Source organism: Entelurus aequoreus, linkage group LG08 (assembly GCF_033978785.1).
Source record: "Entelurus aequoreus isolate RoL-2023_Sb linkage group LG08, RoL_Eaeq_v1.1, whole genome shotgun sequence".
NCBI classification, from domain to species: domain Eukaryota; kingdom Metazoa; phylum Chordata; class Actinopteri; order Syngnathiformes; family Syngnathidae; genus Entelurus; species Entelurus aequoreus.
This window is the reverse complement of record NC_084738.1, coordinates 1999412-2015984: the sequence shown is the minus strand read 5'-3', so window position 1 is coordinate 2015984 and position 16573 is coordinate 1999412. Positions and strand designations below refer to the sequence as shown.

General features: G+C 36.5%; 1 protein-coding gene across 2 annotated transcripts in view; it reads right to left on the bottom strand.

The window, feature by feature from the left end:
- The window catches only part of LOC133654925 (carbohydrate sulfotransferase 15-like), a 106148-nt gene extending 89959 nt beyond the window's left edge, over positions 1 to 16189 (bottom strand). The window contains exon 1 of one of the 2 annotated variants that reach the window (XM_062054795.1): positions 16069 to 16189. The gene's annotated coding sequence lies outside the window, so the exon portion shown is untranslated. The remainder of the gene's footprint in view (positions 1 to 16068) is intronic. The other variant, XM_062054801.1, reaches the window with a different exon arrangement.
- Positions 16190 to 16573: the final 384 nt, after the last annotated feature.

The following is a 16573-nucleotide window of genomic DNA, read 5'->3' as shown; positions in this document are numbered from 1 at the left end:
ATGGATCTGCTATTCCCGTTTGAATACAAAAATGTCATTTCAGTAGGCCTTTAAAGACACTACTTTTTAGGTTTTTGCTTGCAAACAATTTTTGGGTTACAAATATTTTTTTGGGAGACAAATAATTTTGGAGGCTCTTTTGTTGCAATTTTTTATATACATACTGTATATTTTATATTTTAATAGTTTCTTGGTTGCGAATCTTTTTTTGACCACAAATATTTCATGTTACAAATCCTTTTTTCTTTCTTTTTTGGTTACAAATCTGTTGGGTTTTTTTTTAAATCTTTTTTTTTGTCTTTTTTTTTTGGTTGCATATTGCTATTTTTTATGTTACAAACCTTTTTTGGTTACAAACCTTTTTTTTGGTTACAGTTCTTTTTTGGGTTGCAAATCTTTTTTATTGTTGTTGCAAATACTTTTTTGGTTACAAATCAGCTATTTTACATTTTTGTTGCAAATAAACATTTTTAGGTTGCAAATCTTTTTTTTGGTTGCATATTGCAATTTTTTATGTTACTATTCTTTTTTTGTTGCACATCTTTTTCGTGGTTACAAATCTTCGTTTTTGTTGCAAATAATTTAATTGGCTTTTTTGGTTGCAAATGTTTTTTTGGGTTGGAAATCCTCTTTTGTTTGGAAATCTTTTCATGGGTTACAAAACTTCTTTGGTTACGAATCAGTTATTTGACTTTTGTGTTGCGAATAAACATTTTTTGGTTGCAAATCTTTTTTTTTTTTGGTTGCAAATCATTTTCTTGGCTTTTTTGGCGAGTTACAAATCTTTTTTGGTGACAAAACTTTTTTTGTTTAGAGATCTTTTTTGTTGTTGAAAATATTTTTTGTTACAAATCAGTTATTTGGCTTTGTCGTTGCGAATACATTTTTTTTGGTTGCAAATCTTTTTTTGGTTGCAAATAATTTTTTTGCCTTTACTTGGTGCAAATGTTTTTTGGGCGGATACAAATCCTTTTTTTTTTTTGCATTTTTGGTTGCAAATCTTCTTTGGGTTGGAAATGTTGTATTTAGTTTCAGATCTTTTTTGGGTTGTTAAATATTGTTAAATATTGTTTTTGGTTACAAATCAGTTATTTAGCTTTATTTGGTTGTGAATCTTTTTTTGAAGGCAAATAATTTTCTTGGCTTTTTTGATCGCAAATGTTTTTTTTGAGTTGGAAATTTTTTATTTGGTTACAAATCTTTTTCGGGTTGCAAATCTTTTTTCTTATTGTTGCAAATATTGTTTTTGGTTACAAATCAATTCTTCTTCTTTTTTGTCTGCGAATAGAATTTTTTCATTGCAAAATCTTTTTTTTTCTGGCTGCAAATTTTAATTTTTTGGGAAATCTGTTTTTGGTTGCAAATCATTTTCTTGGCTTTTTTGGTTACAAATGTTAGTTTTTTGGGGGGTGGTTACAAATCCTTTTTGCCTTTTTTGGTTACAAAACGTTTGTTATTTTTTTTCGGTTGCAAGTCTTTTTTTTGGGTTAGAAAACAGTTTTTGTTCTGGCAAAATTTTTTTGGAGTTGGACATTTTTTATTTGGTTACAAATCGTTTTTGGGTTGCAAATCTTTTTTTCTTGTTGTTGCAAATATTGTTTTTAGTTACAACTCACTTTTTTTGTTGTTGCGAATACAATTTTTTTCATTGCAAATCTTTTTTTTCTGTTTGCAAATTATAATTTTTTGGGAAGTCTGTTTTTAGTTGCAAATCATTTTCCTTGCTTTTTTTGGTTGCAAATGTTTTTCGAGGGGTGCGGGGGCTACAAATAATTTTTGTTTTTTTAGGTTACAAAACTTTTGGGGGGATTTTACGTTTGCAAATCTTCTTTTTTTTGTTGCAAATCTTTTTTTTTTTTGGTGACAAAACAGTTTTTGTTCATCCCTAGACTTTGGTATTTTACCTCCAAATGCCTTGGGGGTGAAAGTAGTCAGCAGTCACATTCATATGGTCACTCTATAATCCGAAATGGACCAATAAAAAAGTGTTAAACTTATTGAAATTTCATGAGTATAATATCCTAACAGTCATGTACAAAGCACATGCAACAATTCTACCAAAGAACATTCAAAACAGATTTGTAAAAAAATGAAGTAAATATACTATAAATATATATATTCCGGTACCAAAATGGGACAACCGGGACAACACTACTTCCATGTATACATTTGTTTTAAACTAAATTTGATCAGGCACTCGACCTTCCGGCCAGACGATCTGCACAAATACACATCTCTGTCTTCCACCTTCAGGCCTGCCAGGCAACTATCGATTGTTTGGGAGACAATAATGTGTGTTTTGGTATGTTCAAACCCTTGAAAAAAAAGAATGTATCTGCATTTGTAACCTCAAGGAGAGTACAAAAGTCAAATTCTTTAAAACAGGTGGAACTAGCCTCAGATATTAATATATTTAAATATAATAACAATTGTAATTATCTACACGTCCTTTTGACCAAAAAGTAATCCTCAAGTGTTTCCCTCTTCATCAGTTCTTTTTCCTTGGACTAGCCCCCACACAAGTTGACCATGGACTCGTTGACCCTTTGGATTTATCGGCTCTTTTGCTGGTCCACTTTTGGCAGAGGTTTGCTTGTGGAGCTCAATTTCCTACTAAAAAAAATTGGCCGACTCTCAGTTTCAGATGTATCAAAGTGAGCTGCGGAGTCAAGAGAACCGCACACCAGGACCAAATAAAACTGCACCAGGAAGAAGATGGATGTGCACGGCCAAAACAGGCAAGGTGACCGGAGATAAAACAGTATTTAGTCTCTGCAATGATACATAAACTTTAGAAGAGGACGGCGACTCTGATTATCTCCAATACAAATATAATTTGTATAACCTACAAAAAAAAAATAGCCTGCTCACAGCCAGATTAGAGTTTCATGTGAGCATTATTATAATGACTTAGACTTAGACTTAGACTTAGAAAATCTTTATTGTCCCCGAGGGGCAATTTGGTTTGCAGCAGTAGTCATTAAAAACAAGGTTCAACAGTAAAAACGAGGTACAACAGTAAAAACAAGGTACAACAGTAAAAACGAGGTACAACAGTAAAAACGAGGTACAACAGTAACAACAAGGTACAACAGTAAAAACGAGGTACAACAGTAAAAACGAGGTACAACAGTAAAAACGAGGTACAACAGTAAAAACAAGGTACAACAGTAAAAACAAGGTACAACAGTAAAAACAAGGTACAACAGTAACAACAAGGTACAACAGTAAAAACGAGGTACAACAGTAAAAACGAGGTACAACAGTAAAAACAAGGTACACAGTAACAACAAGGTACAACAGTAAAAACGAGGTGCAACAGTAAAAACGAGGTACAACAGTAAAACGAGGTACAACAGTAAAAACAAGGTTCAACAGTAAAAACGAGGTACAACAGTAAAAACGAGGTACAACAGTAAAAACAAGGTACAACAGTAAAAACGAGGTACAACAGTAAAAACAAGGTACAACAGTAACAACAAGGTACAACAGTAAAAACGAGGTACAACAGTAAAAACGAGGTACAACAGTAAAACGAGGTACAACAGTAAAAACAAGGTTCAACAGTAAAAACGAGGTACAACAGTAAAAACGAGGTACAACAGTAAAAACGAGGTACAACAGTAACAACGAGGTACAACAGTAAAAACGAGGTACAACAGTAAAAACGAGGTACAACAGTAAAAACAAGGTACAACAGTAAAAACGAGGTACAACAGTAAAAACAAGGTACAACAGTAACAACAAGGTACAACAGTAAAAACGAGGTACAACAGTAAAAACGAGGTACAACAGTAAAACGAGGTACAACAGTAAAAACAAGGTTCAACAGTAAAAACGAGGTACAACAGTAAAAACGAGGTACAACAGTAAAAACGAGGTACAACAGTAACAACGAGGTACAACAGTAAAAACGAGGTACAACAGTAAAAACGAGGTACAACAGTAAAAACCAGGTACAACAGTAAAAACGAGGTACAACAGTAAAAACGAGGTACAACAGTAAAACGAGGTACAACAGTAAAAACGAGGTACAACAGTAAAAACGAGGTACAACAGTAAAACGAGGTACAACAGTAAAAACGAGGTACAACAGTAAAAACAAGGTACAACAGTAACAACAACGTACAACAGTAAAAACGAGGTACAACAGTAAAAACGAGGTACAACAGTAAAAACGAGGTACAACAGTAAAAACAAGTTACAAGTACATAAAATACATACAACATACAAACCATCAGGAAGGCATTGAGCTAAAAACTAAAAACATTTGTAATACAATAAAAACTAATCATCACACGTCGCTAATGCTATGTTATGTAAATGTAAACATGCCAGCATATCAAAAAAGGAAACAAAAGATTTTTACTCTTGTTTGATTACTCAATTTATGATTACAACCCAGGAGAGCTACTTGTGGTGTCAGGCCATTCCTCCACCATCTTTGGTGCCATTAATGTGCTGTCTGCCCCACTGCCCATAAAGCTGGTGCTGGAGTCACACATTGTGACAGCAACAGGTGATGATTATGATTTATTTATTTATTTACAGGCAGACATAATTTTGTATTACCTTATTGTTGTTTTTTTTGTTAACATCAGAGTCCGTTCTGAAAAAAAAGGTCATCCCTAGAAGCACCCAGCTTATGGACAGGGACCCACAGTTAAAATATACATCATCATATAATATACAAAATGCATCCATCCATTTTCTACCGCTTGTCCCTTTTTGGGGTCGCGGGGGGTGCTGGAGCCTATGTACGATGCGATTCCTTCCAAAATCTACCCACCAAATACCCATTTACAAATTCATACCAATCTACCAACAGGTTGACATTTATAAAAACAGGAATCTTTAAATCCACCGAATCAGTCTCAATATCCAACCATCCATCTTCTTCCGCTTATCCTAGGTCGGGTCGCGGGGGCAGCAGCCTAAGCAGGGAAGCCCAGACTTCCCTCTCCCCAGCCACTTCGTCCAGCTCCTTCCAGGGGGATCCCGAGGCGTTCCCAGGCCAGCCGGGAGACATAGTCTCCCCAACATGTCCTGGGTCTTCCCCGTGTCCTCCTACTGGGCGGGCGTGCCCTAAACACCTCCCTAGGGAGGCATTCGGGTGGCATCCTGACCAGATGCCTGAACCACCTCATCTGGCTCCTCTCCATGTGGAGGAGCAGCGGCTTTACTTTGAGCTCCTCCCGGATGGCAGAGCTTCTCACCCTATCTCTAAGGGAGAGCCCCACCACCCGGCGAAGGAAGCTCATTTCGGCCACTTGTACCCGTGATCTTGTCCTTTCGGTCATAACCCAAAGCTCATGACCATAGGTGAGAATGGGAACGTAGATCAACCGGTAAATTGAGAGCTTTGCCTTCCGGCTCAGCTCCTTCTTCCCCACAACGGCTCGATACAGCGTCCGCATTACTGAAGACGCCGCACCGATCCGCCTGTCAATCTCACGATCCACTCTCCCCCCACTCGTGAACAAGACTCCGAGGTCCTTGAACTCCTCCACTTGGGGCAAGATCCCCTCCCCAACCCGGAGATGGCACTCCACCCTTTTCCGGGCGAGAACCATGGACTCGGACTTGGAGGTGCTGATTCTCATCCCAGTCGCTTCACACTCAGCTGCGAACCGATCCAGTGAGAGCTGAAGATCCTGGCCAGATGAAGCCATCAGGACCACATCATCTGCAAAAAGCAAAGACCTAATCCTTCAGCCACCAAACCAGATCCCCTCAACGCCTTAACTGCGCCTAGAAATTCTGTCCATAAAAGTTATGAACAGAGTCAGTGACAAAGGGCAGCCTTGGCAGAGTCCAACCCTCACTGGAAACGAGTCCGACTGTTGTTAGAAGGACGGTTGATCCGTCCCATGTGTTAGGTATTAATAGGCGGAGTGGCGAAGATAGATCTAGATGCGGACCAAACTCTGACACTGATCATTCAGGGAGCGGACCGCCACAATCAGACAGTCCGATACCCCATACTCTCTGAGCACTCCCCACAGGACTTCCCAGGGTACACGGTCGAATGCCTTCTCCAAGTCCAGAAAGCATGTGTAGACTGGTTGGTCTAACTCCCATGCACCCTCAAGGACCCTGCCGAGAGTATAGAACTGGTCCACAGTTCCACGACCAGGGCGAAAACCACACTGCTCCTCCTGAATCCGAGGTTTCGACTATCCGGCGAACAGTTCAGTCTGTTCAGTTCAGTCTCAATATCCTATTCTTCAAATTTGATTAAAAGGTTGCATCTTGAAGATCTGCGATAATCTCATCATACATACAGAAGTCAAGACCAAAATTATTATTATTATTGTTAGAATAATTGTATCTAAGTTATCACAAAACTTTGTGTTCCATTGAGTTCAGCTCGCCCGGCGAGAAGACAAAAGCTGTCTTTGATCCTACCAAGAAGAAGGCTTGTAAAACTCCACTGTGTAGGATGGGAAGCAACATGAAGGTGTTCTGTTTCTTTGATGTATTGTAATCCACAGGAAGATTGTACATACCCAAGAACTACAAAGCGGAGAGGAAGCAGGACCAGACTCCCCTCCAGGGACATTTTCTTTGAACTGTTTTACGACCACCTTAGAGATAGGGTGAGAAGCTCTGCCATCCGGGGGGAGCTCAAAGTAAAGCCGCTGCTCCTCCACATGGAGAGGAGCCAGTTGAGGTGGTTCGGGCATCTGGTCAGGATGCCACCCGAACGCCTCCCTAGGGAGGTGTTTAGGGCACGTCCGACCGGTAGGAGGCCACGGGGAAGACCCAGGACACGTTGGGAAGACTATGTCTCCCGGCTGGCCTGGGAACGCCTCGGGATCCCCCGGGAAGAGCTGGACGAAGTGGCTGGGGAGAAGGAAGTCTGGGTTTCCCTGCTTAGGCTGCTGCCCCCGCGACCCGACCTCGGATAAAGTTAAAGTTAAAGTACCAATGATTGTCACACACACACTAAGTGTGGTGAAATGTGTCCTCTGCATTTGACCCATCCCCTTGTTCACCCCCTGGGAGGTGAGGGGAGCAGTGGGCAGCAGCGGTGCCGCGCCCGGGAATCATTTTGGTGATTTAACCCCCAATTCCAACCCTTCTTCCTAAGCGGAAGAAGATGGATGGATGGATGGATGTTTTACGACCTTTTCTTTGAACTGTTCTGCTTCCAAAGACATGCACCTGGGGATAGGTTGATTGGCAACACTAAATGGTCCCTAGTGTGTGAATGTGAGTGTGAATGTTGTCTGTCTATCTGTGTTGGCCCTGCGATGAGGTGGCGACTTGTCCAGGGTGTACCCCGCCTTCCGCCCGATTGTAGCTGAGATAGGCTCCGGCACCCCCCGCGACCCCGAAGAAATATATAATGTAGGAAGCAGAATATTAATAACAGAAAGAAACAACCCTTTTGTGTGAATGAGTGTAAATGGGGGAGGGAGGTTTTTTGGGTTGGTGCACTAATTGTAAGTGTATCTTGTGTTTTTTATGTTGATTTAATTAAAAAAAAACAAAAAAAAACGATACCGATAATAAAAAAAACCCGATACCGATAATTTCCGATATTACATTTTAACGCATATACATTTCTACTCTGTATTTATTTAATCAAATAGAAAAAAAGGTATCTTAATACCCCCCCGCGACCCCGAAGGGAATAAGCGGTAGAAAATGGATGGATGGATGTTCTGTAATCAAAGGCAATGGCTGTTTACGACCCCCGCCCCTTAGAAACAGCTGTTGCCATGCAATCAGGGAAAGTCCAAATAAAAGAGGAGGCGTACAATCTTTCGGCCAGAGCGTGGTGAGACTGTGCGAAGAGTACAGTCCAGATGTCTCTCCTCAATTGAGCCAAGTTTAATTCTGTCTCTGTTTAATTCCTTGCTTCTTGTCTTGTTTAATAGATGTCACCAGTGTTTGAACCTGACAATTATTAAATGTAATGATTAATTAATAGACGTCCTCATAAATATGAATATAAAGCAGGGGTGTCAAACTCATTTTAGATCGGGGGCCACATGGAGAAAAATCTACTCCCAAGTGGGCCGGACTGGTAAAATTGCGGCACGATAACTTAAAAATAAAGACAACTTCAGATTATTTTCTTTGTTTAAAACTAGAACAAGTACATTCTGAAATTGTACAAATCATAATGTTGAGGTTTTTTTTACACTTACATGTTGCGGTTAATAGTATTATATCTTTATTTGTTGTTATTTATATTTTCTGAATAAATGATGTGATAATGTTCATCAGTCAACTCATTGGTGTTCATTTTCAATATGTCACGATAAAAAACGTATATCAAAATCAAATTGCAGGATGTTATTTATGTAGTTTGATAATTTTCCTCGACTGATGCACCCCCCACAACCCCAAAAGGGACAAGCGATAGAAAATGGATGGATGATGTACTATCATGTGGTTTATTTTCTACATATGTAGATGGATAGCATCATCTACAAAGATACAAATAATTGCTATTGCGACATCCAGTGGACACATTTAGAACAGCAGTTTATTTCATTCAAAAATTTCAGGTTCATTTTTATACTTAGCAAACTCATCCCGCGGGCCGGATGAAACCTGTGTGTGGGCCTGATCCGGCCCTCGGGCCGTACGTTTGACACCCCTGATATAAAGCATTAAATGCATTGGCAAAAGAGTGAACTTTGTGTCCTTGCCTCGATCTTATACGTCACCAAAGTCTGGTTTTTCGGTAGCGTTATGTCCAAAATGTCCTGGAGCTGCTAATTGAACCTGAACATGTATTGGTGCGTTCAGGTTCACCTTTGTGAGTTGTGTCGTTCAGCTCCTTGATAGAGAACAGTCCAGTCAAACCTTTAGTTAGGGTCCGGGAATAAAGTCGGGGTCAGGGTTCATGTCCCTGCTTATTATTGTCAACTGCAGTTTATGACGTCACCCGCTCTCTGCATTCTTCATGTCTGGCAGATGTTGATCACGTAAGGATCAAAGCCACCACAGGAGCGCCACACACCCTGGCACGACATCCAAACCCCAGCCACCGAGCGAGCCCCCCGCTGGCTGGGCTGTGTAATGACATGTTGCAGCAACCTACGTCGCCGCGTCCCACACGCAATCACACGAGCAGGCGCAGTCCATTCGGACTCAATGTAACAACAACAACAACAAAAGCTACAACCTGGTGTGTGCCGTGATCGGAAGAGTAAAATGATGCAACGCAGGACACTTCATTAGGCACACCTCTAATGAGACCGTCAGTGACTTTCTGAGGCTCGCGATGCTCACATTTGAAGGACGCTCGCCCACGATGCGTTTGTTGTGTCCCTCGTGTTCCAGGGGCCTCATTGAGCCGCAGAGGGGGGAAGGTCAGAATATTAGGAACGGCTCTCGGTGTGACGCAAATACCATTAGAAAAAAATAGCACGGTCCTTCAGGGATGGGTACCTTTCACACCTGCACCGATACGGTACCCGGGAATCGGTAGTGGTACTCAACGGGGCCACTTTTGTGTGTGTTGTTGTGTTACTTAATGTCAACTTGTTTAATAATCTATTTGTTCTGACCTTTGTGAGTGTCATATGCAAGTAGTAGTAGACTTTGCGTGCAGTTGCAATTCCAAAACGTTAGATAGCAGTAGTGTATATATCTACATATACACATATATGTATACACATATAAATATATATATATATGTATATATCTATATATATAGTATATATGATAGTATATATCTGTATCATGAATCAATTTAAGTGGACCCCGACTTAAACAAGTTGAAAAACTTATTCGGGTGTTACCATTTAGTGGTCAATTGTACGGAATATGTACTTCACTGTGCAACCTACTAATAAAAGTCTCAATCAATCAATCAATCTGTATATATCTATATTTATATATATTTATAGACATATACATATATATACACATATATACATACATGCACATATATACGTATACATACATACAGTATATACATATAAACACACATATACACACACACATTTTTATTTATTTTTTTAACTTTTTAACTTTAACATATATATTTACATATATATACTGTACACATATACATATTTATAGACATATACATATATATACACATATATACATATATGCACATATATACGTATACATACATACAGTATATACATATAAACACACATATACACACTTTTTTTTTAAAACGTTTTAACTTTAACATATATATTTACATATATATACTGTACATATATACATATTTATAGACATATACATATATATACACATATACACTTATATACATGTATACACATATATATACATACATATATACATACATACAGTATATACATATAAACACATATAAATATGTATATATATATATACATATACATATATACACACATATATACACACACACATATATATATATATATATATATATATATATATATATATATATATATATATATATATATATATATATATATATATATATATTTACATATATATATACATATATACATATATGCATATACATATATACACACATACTGTATATACACACATATATATTTTTACATATATACATACATATATGCATATATATATATATATATATATATATATATATATATATATATATATATATATATATATATATATATATATATATATATATATATATATATATATATATATGTATGTAGCCCAAAAGAATAATATAAGTCAAATGTATCGGTTCCACACACCCAAAAACACCAGCATTTTATTAGAGAATGTTTATAGTTTTACATGTAAACATATGTGAAGTGCATCTACCTGATGAATGACATGAATAAATGAACATTCACCATCACTTTTACCTTGAGTTTCTCACCTTCTTTATCAAAGTGCTGGCACTCACAACTATTTTTGGCCCCGTGGTGGATTATTTGGCAGTCGCTCCCCCCCATTAAACTGATACATGGGAAAACAGACTAGCTTGTTACACGCAATGTTTGGCGGTACGATATTTAAAAAAAACAACTTTATTAAAAAAATTAGAAAAATATGGCATGCAAAAATGAGGAATGGGTGTATTTTTGTTGTGAAATATTCGATACATTTATTTTTGTTGTTTTTTCATGCACTTTAATAGTTAGGGATGTGTCAAACCATACCGAAGAATGGCTACATAATGAAATTGTTTTTTTTTTACTAGAGATGTCCGATATTATCGGCCGATAAATGCTTTAAAATGTAATATCGGAAATTATCGGTATCGTTTTTTTTTTTTTTTTTTTTTTTTAATTTTTATTAAATCAACATAAAAAACACAAGATACACTTACAATTAGTGCACCAACCCAAAAAACACTCATTCACACAAAAGGGTTGTTTCTTTCTGTTATTAATATTCTGCTTCCTACATTATATATCAATATATATCAATACAGTCTGCAAGGGATACAGTCCGTAAGCACACATGATTGTGCGTGCTGCTGCTCCACTAATAATACTAACCTTTAACAGTTAATTTTACTCATTTTCATTCATTACTAGTTTCTATGTAACTGATTTTATATTGTTTTACTTTCTTTTTTATTCAAGAAAATGTTTTTAATTTATTTATCTTATTTTATTTTATTAATTTAAAAAAAAAAAAGGACCTTATCTTCACCACACCTGGTTGTCCAAATTAGGCATAATAATGTGTTAATTCCACGACTGTATACATCAGTATCGGTATCGGTTGATATCGGTATCGGTAATTAAAGAGTTGGACAATATCGGAAAATCGGATATCGGCAAAAAGCCATTATCGGACATCCCTATTTTTTACCTTTTACTGTTGCGCTAACACACAAAAAAAACGTTCAATTGTACAGTAGAGCCCGCTTATGTCGGTCCTGTTTACGTTGACAACCATGTGGACCAACTCAACTCAAAAGCATACACCAGGGGTCACTTCTATGAAAAATGGGCCGTTTATGTCGACATGCGTCGTATCACGTGGTGACTTGTTTTTTTTTAACGTGGCAAATGTCACGTGATCGGTATGAAATACTAACGCCAGGGGTCCCCAAACTACGGCCCGTGGGCCGGATCCGGCCCCCCAGCATCCAAAATCCGGCCCACAGGAAGTCTCAAGTAAAAAATAAAATAAAATTTAAAAAAAAAAAAAAAAAAAAAAATTTTTTTTTTTTTTTTTTATCTTTCCTTTCTAATCCATTTTCTACCGCTTGTTACTCTTGGTGTCTCCTAGTCACTCAGGCAAATAATATTGTCTAAAAATGGATTTTCCCATCGATAACGTGACAATGTTAAATGTTGATGAACATCAATGTTAATTGATGTTAAATGACAAAACGGATTATAAAGACAATGTATATATGTATATATACATATGTATGTATATATATATATATATATATATATATATATATATATATATATATATATATATATATATATATATATATATATATATATATATATATATATATATATATATATATATATATATATATATATATATATATATATATATATACTGTATACACACAGCCTGGCCCCCGGCCAAATAATTTTAACCCAATGCGGCCCCCGAGTCAAAAAGTTTGGGGACCCCTGACTAATGCGGTATCAGGGCAGGGTCCATACAGGTTGTGAGTGTGCCATACGCTCACCGAGTGACTAAATACATTGTTCCAATACCAAATTAATTTAGATGCATGTATTATATTGGAAATGTTACTTTTCTGTTGTATATCGTCGTAATAACGTTGCCAGGTGCATTCAGTAATGTCATTTTAGACGCATTCATGAGGTAAAACCGAACCGAAAGTTGACGAGCGTCCCAGCATGCTTTGCGTTTGTTGCTCATCACAATTCACCAAACACTCTGTATTAGGGATGTCCGATAATGGCTTTTTGCCGATATCCGATATTCCGATATTGTCCAACTCTTTAATTACCGATACCGATATCAACCGATACCGATATCAACCGATATATGCAGTCGTGGAATTAACACATTATTATGCCTAATTTGGACAACCATGTATGGTGAAGATAAGGTACTTTTTAAAAAAAAAAATTAGTAAAATAAGATAAATAAATTAAAAAAAATTTCTTGAATAAAAAAGAAAGTACAACAATGTAAAAACAGTTACATAGAAACTAGTAATGAATGAAAATGAGTAAAATTAACTGTTAAAGGTTAGTACTATTAGTGGAGCAGCAGCACGCACAATCATGTGTGCTTACGGACTGTATCCCTTGCAGACTGTATTGATATATATTGATATATAATGTAGGAAGCAGAATATTAATAACAGAAAGAAACAACCCTTTTGTGTGAATGAGTGTAAATGGGGGCGGCTAACGTCCATCCGCAGTCTGCAGTGTTTTAGCTACTTCTAAATCACTAATCTTCGTCTCCATGGCGACAAATAAAGTACGTTTCTTACAAGTATCATCCCTGCAGGACGAGGAATAGCTAAACATGCTTCACTACACACCGTAGCTCACCGGCATCAACATGTAAACAACCGCCATTGGTGGATCTACACCTGACATCCACTGTAACGATACCAAGTACAGGCACGTATCTAGTCGATACTACTATGTCGATATTTTTTGGCATCACAACATCTTCTTTAGTTTAAAAAAAAAAGTATATTATGTTTATAAACTCAGGAAATATGTCTCTGGACACATGAGGACTTTGAATATGACCAATGTATGATTCTGTAACGACTTGGTATCGGATTGATACCTAAATTTGTGGTATCGTCCAAAACTAATGTACAATTTGTATTGGAGGAAACTTGTATTCCTCAAATATCAAAAACATTAATTATAATTCCGGTTTCTCACAATCATAAGGTGTTTAAATTAGGGATGTCCGATAATGGCTTTTTGCCGATATCCGATATTGACCAAACCCTTAATTACAGATACCGATATCAACCGATACCAACATATACAGTCGTGGAATTAACACATTATTATGCCTAATTTGGACAACCAGGTATGGTGAAGATAAGGTCCTTTAAAAAAAAATTAAAAAAAAATAAAATAAGATGAATAAATTAAAAACATTTTCTTGAATAAAAAAGAAAGTACAACAATATAAAAACAGTTACATAGAAACTAGTAATTAATGAAAATTAGTAAAATTAACTGTTAAAGGTTAGTACTATTAGTGGAGCAGCAGCACGCACAATCATGTGTGCTTACGGACTGTATCCCTTGCAGACTGTATTGATATATAATGTAGGAAGCAGAATATTAATAACAGAAAGAAACAACCCTTTTGTGTGAATGAGTGTAAATGGGGGAGGGAGGTTTTTTGGGTTGGTGCACTAATTGTAAGTGTATCTTGTGTTTTTTATGTTGGTTTAATTAAAAAAAAAACAAAAAAAAACGATAACGATAATAAAAAAAAACGATACCGATAATTTCCGATATTACATTTTAACGCATATATCGGCCGATAATAAACCTTAACAAATTTTTTTATTTTTATTTATTTATTTATTTTTTAACATTTAGGGCTCCCGGGGACCATAAAGGGTCTCAGTCATTAAAATGTAAAAATAAGTCAAATTATTATTATTTTTTTATTTAACGCTTACAGTAAATCTCTATATCAACTTCAGGTTGATATAAAGTAAAAAAAAGGTTTTATGCCTTTTCTGTCAAAGACAACTTTGTTTTTTATAGTAAAACTGAAATATGCAGTATTTAGTAATTAGAGCCCTAAAAGATCAATAATGCAGGACACTATTGATTTTAATTAGGGATGTCCAATAATGGCTTTTTGCCGATATCCGATATTCCGATATTGTCCAACTCTTTAATTACCGATACCGATATCAACCGATATATGCAGTCGTGGAATTAACACATTATTATGCCTAATTTGGACAACCAGGTATGGTGAAGATAAGGTACTTTTTAAAAAATTAGTAAAATAAGATAAATAAATTAAAAAAAAATTTCTTGAATAAAAAAGAAAATACAACAATATAAAAACAGTTACATAGAAACTAGTAATGAATGAAAATGAGTAAAATTAAGTGTTAAAGGTTAGTACTATTAGTGGAGCAGCAGCACGCACAATCATGTGTGCTTACGGACTGTATCCCTTGCAGACTGTATTGATATATATTGATATATAATGTAGGAAGCAGAATATTAATAACAGAAAGAAACAACCCTTTTGTGTGAATGAGTGTAAATGGGGGGAGGGAGGTTTTTTGGGTTGGTTTATGTTGATTTAATTTAAAAAATAAATTTAAAAAAAAACAAAAAACGATACCGATAATAAAAAAAACCGATACCGATAATTTCCGATATTACATTTTAACGCATATACATTTCTACTCTGTATTTATTTAATGAAATAGAAAAAAAGGTATCTTAATACTCCCCCCCCCCCGCCCCCCATTTGTGTTCTGTGGAGGAGGGTGCAATCCCCCAACTTCACCACTAGGTCGAGCCCCTCATGCTGCTGCCGTCTGAACAGTTAGTTAGTACGTTGGTGATATTTCTGCAGACTTGTGCTGGTGGAGGTGTGCCTAATGTTGTGGCCCGTTGGGTTGGCAGCACAATGCCGTCCTTCTGTCGCTCAGCGGGGGGTCCTCCTTTGTGTGTGCTGAGCATTGAATGGAGGACTCAAAGAACACCAAGTGATGATTTGTTGTGATCTAAATAAGTGTTTGATTCAACAAGCTGCAGCTGCAGAGTGTCTGGGTTTAAGATTAAAAAGACATAGTCGGCCATTCATGGTGGCCGCTGAATGGAGTCCGTTATATACACGAAGTATATATTGCTTTTATCCACACACACACACACACACACACACACACACACACACACACACACACACACACACACACACACACACACACACACACACACACACACACACACGCACACACACACACACACACACACACACACACACACACACACACACAACTTTTCCACGCCTGACTGACTGTACCCACTTCACAGTGCGTGTTTTTCTAAAACAGTGCTTCAATGTGGCAGTTTCAGCATGCAAATATCAGCAACGTGCATTTAAAGTAAAAAAAAATAATAATAATAATAATTAAAATTAAATTCCTACCATGAGTTGCGTCCTGGCAGTGCGGGTCGAGCAACTTGTCCAAGCCGCCTCTCTTATTCCCATCCCGGTCACCAGCCTGGAAGTGCACGAGCTTGCGAGGATCATGCACACACAAAAAATTAAAAAAAATAGGTTGTTCTTTTTAAAAATGTGGAGTTATTCCTCGCTTATACGGACAAGAAGTCCGGATGGATGTTTTAATGTTGCTGCTGCCAGCCTGCAGACTGCGATGTGAACACCGACTGAACACAAGAGAGCTCTGCCTCACTCTTGTCGTGGGAGGGGAAGGGGGTGGGCCACCATATATATATATATATATATATATATATATATATATATATATATATATATATATATATATATATATATATATATATATATATATATATATATATATATATATATATATATATATATATATATATATATATATATATATATATATATATATATATATATATATATATATATTTTTTTTTTTTTATGTATATATATATATATATAT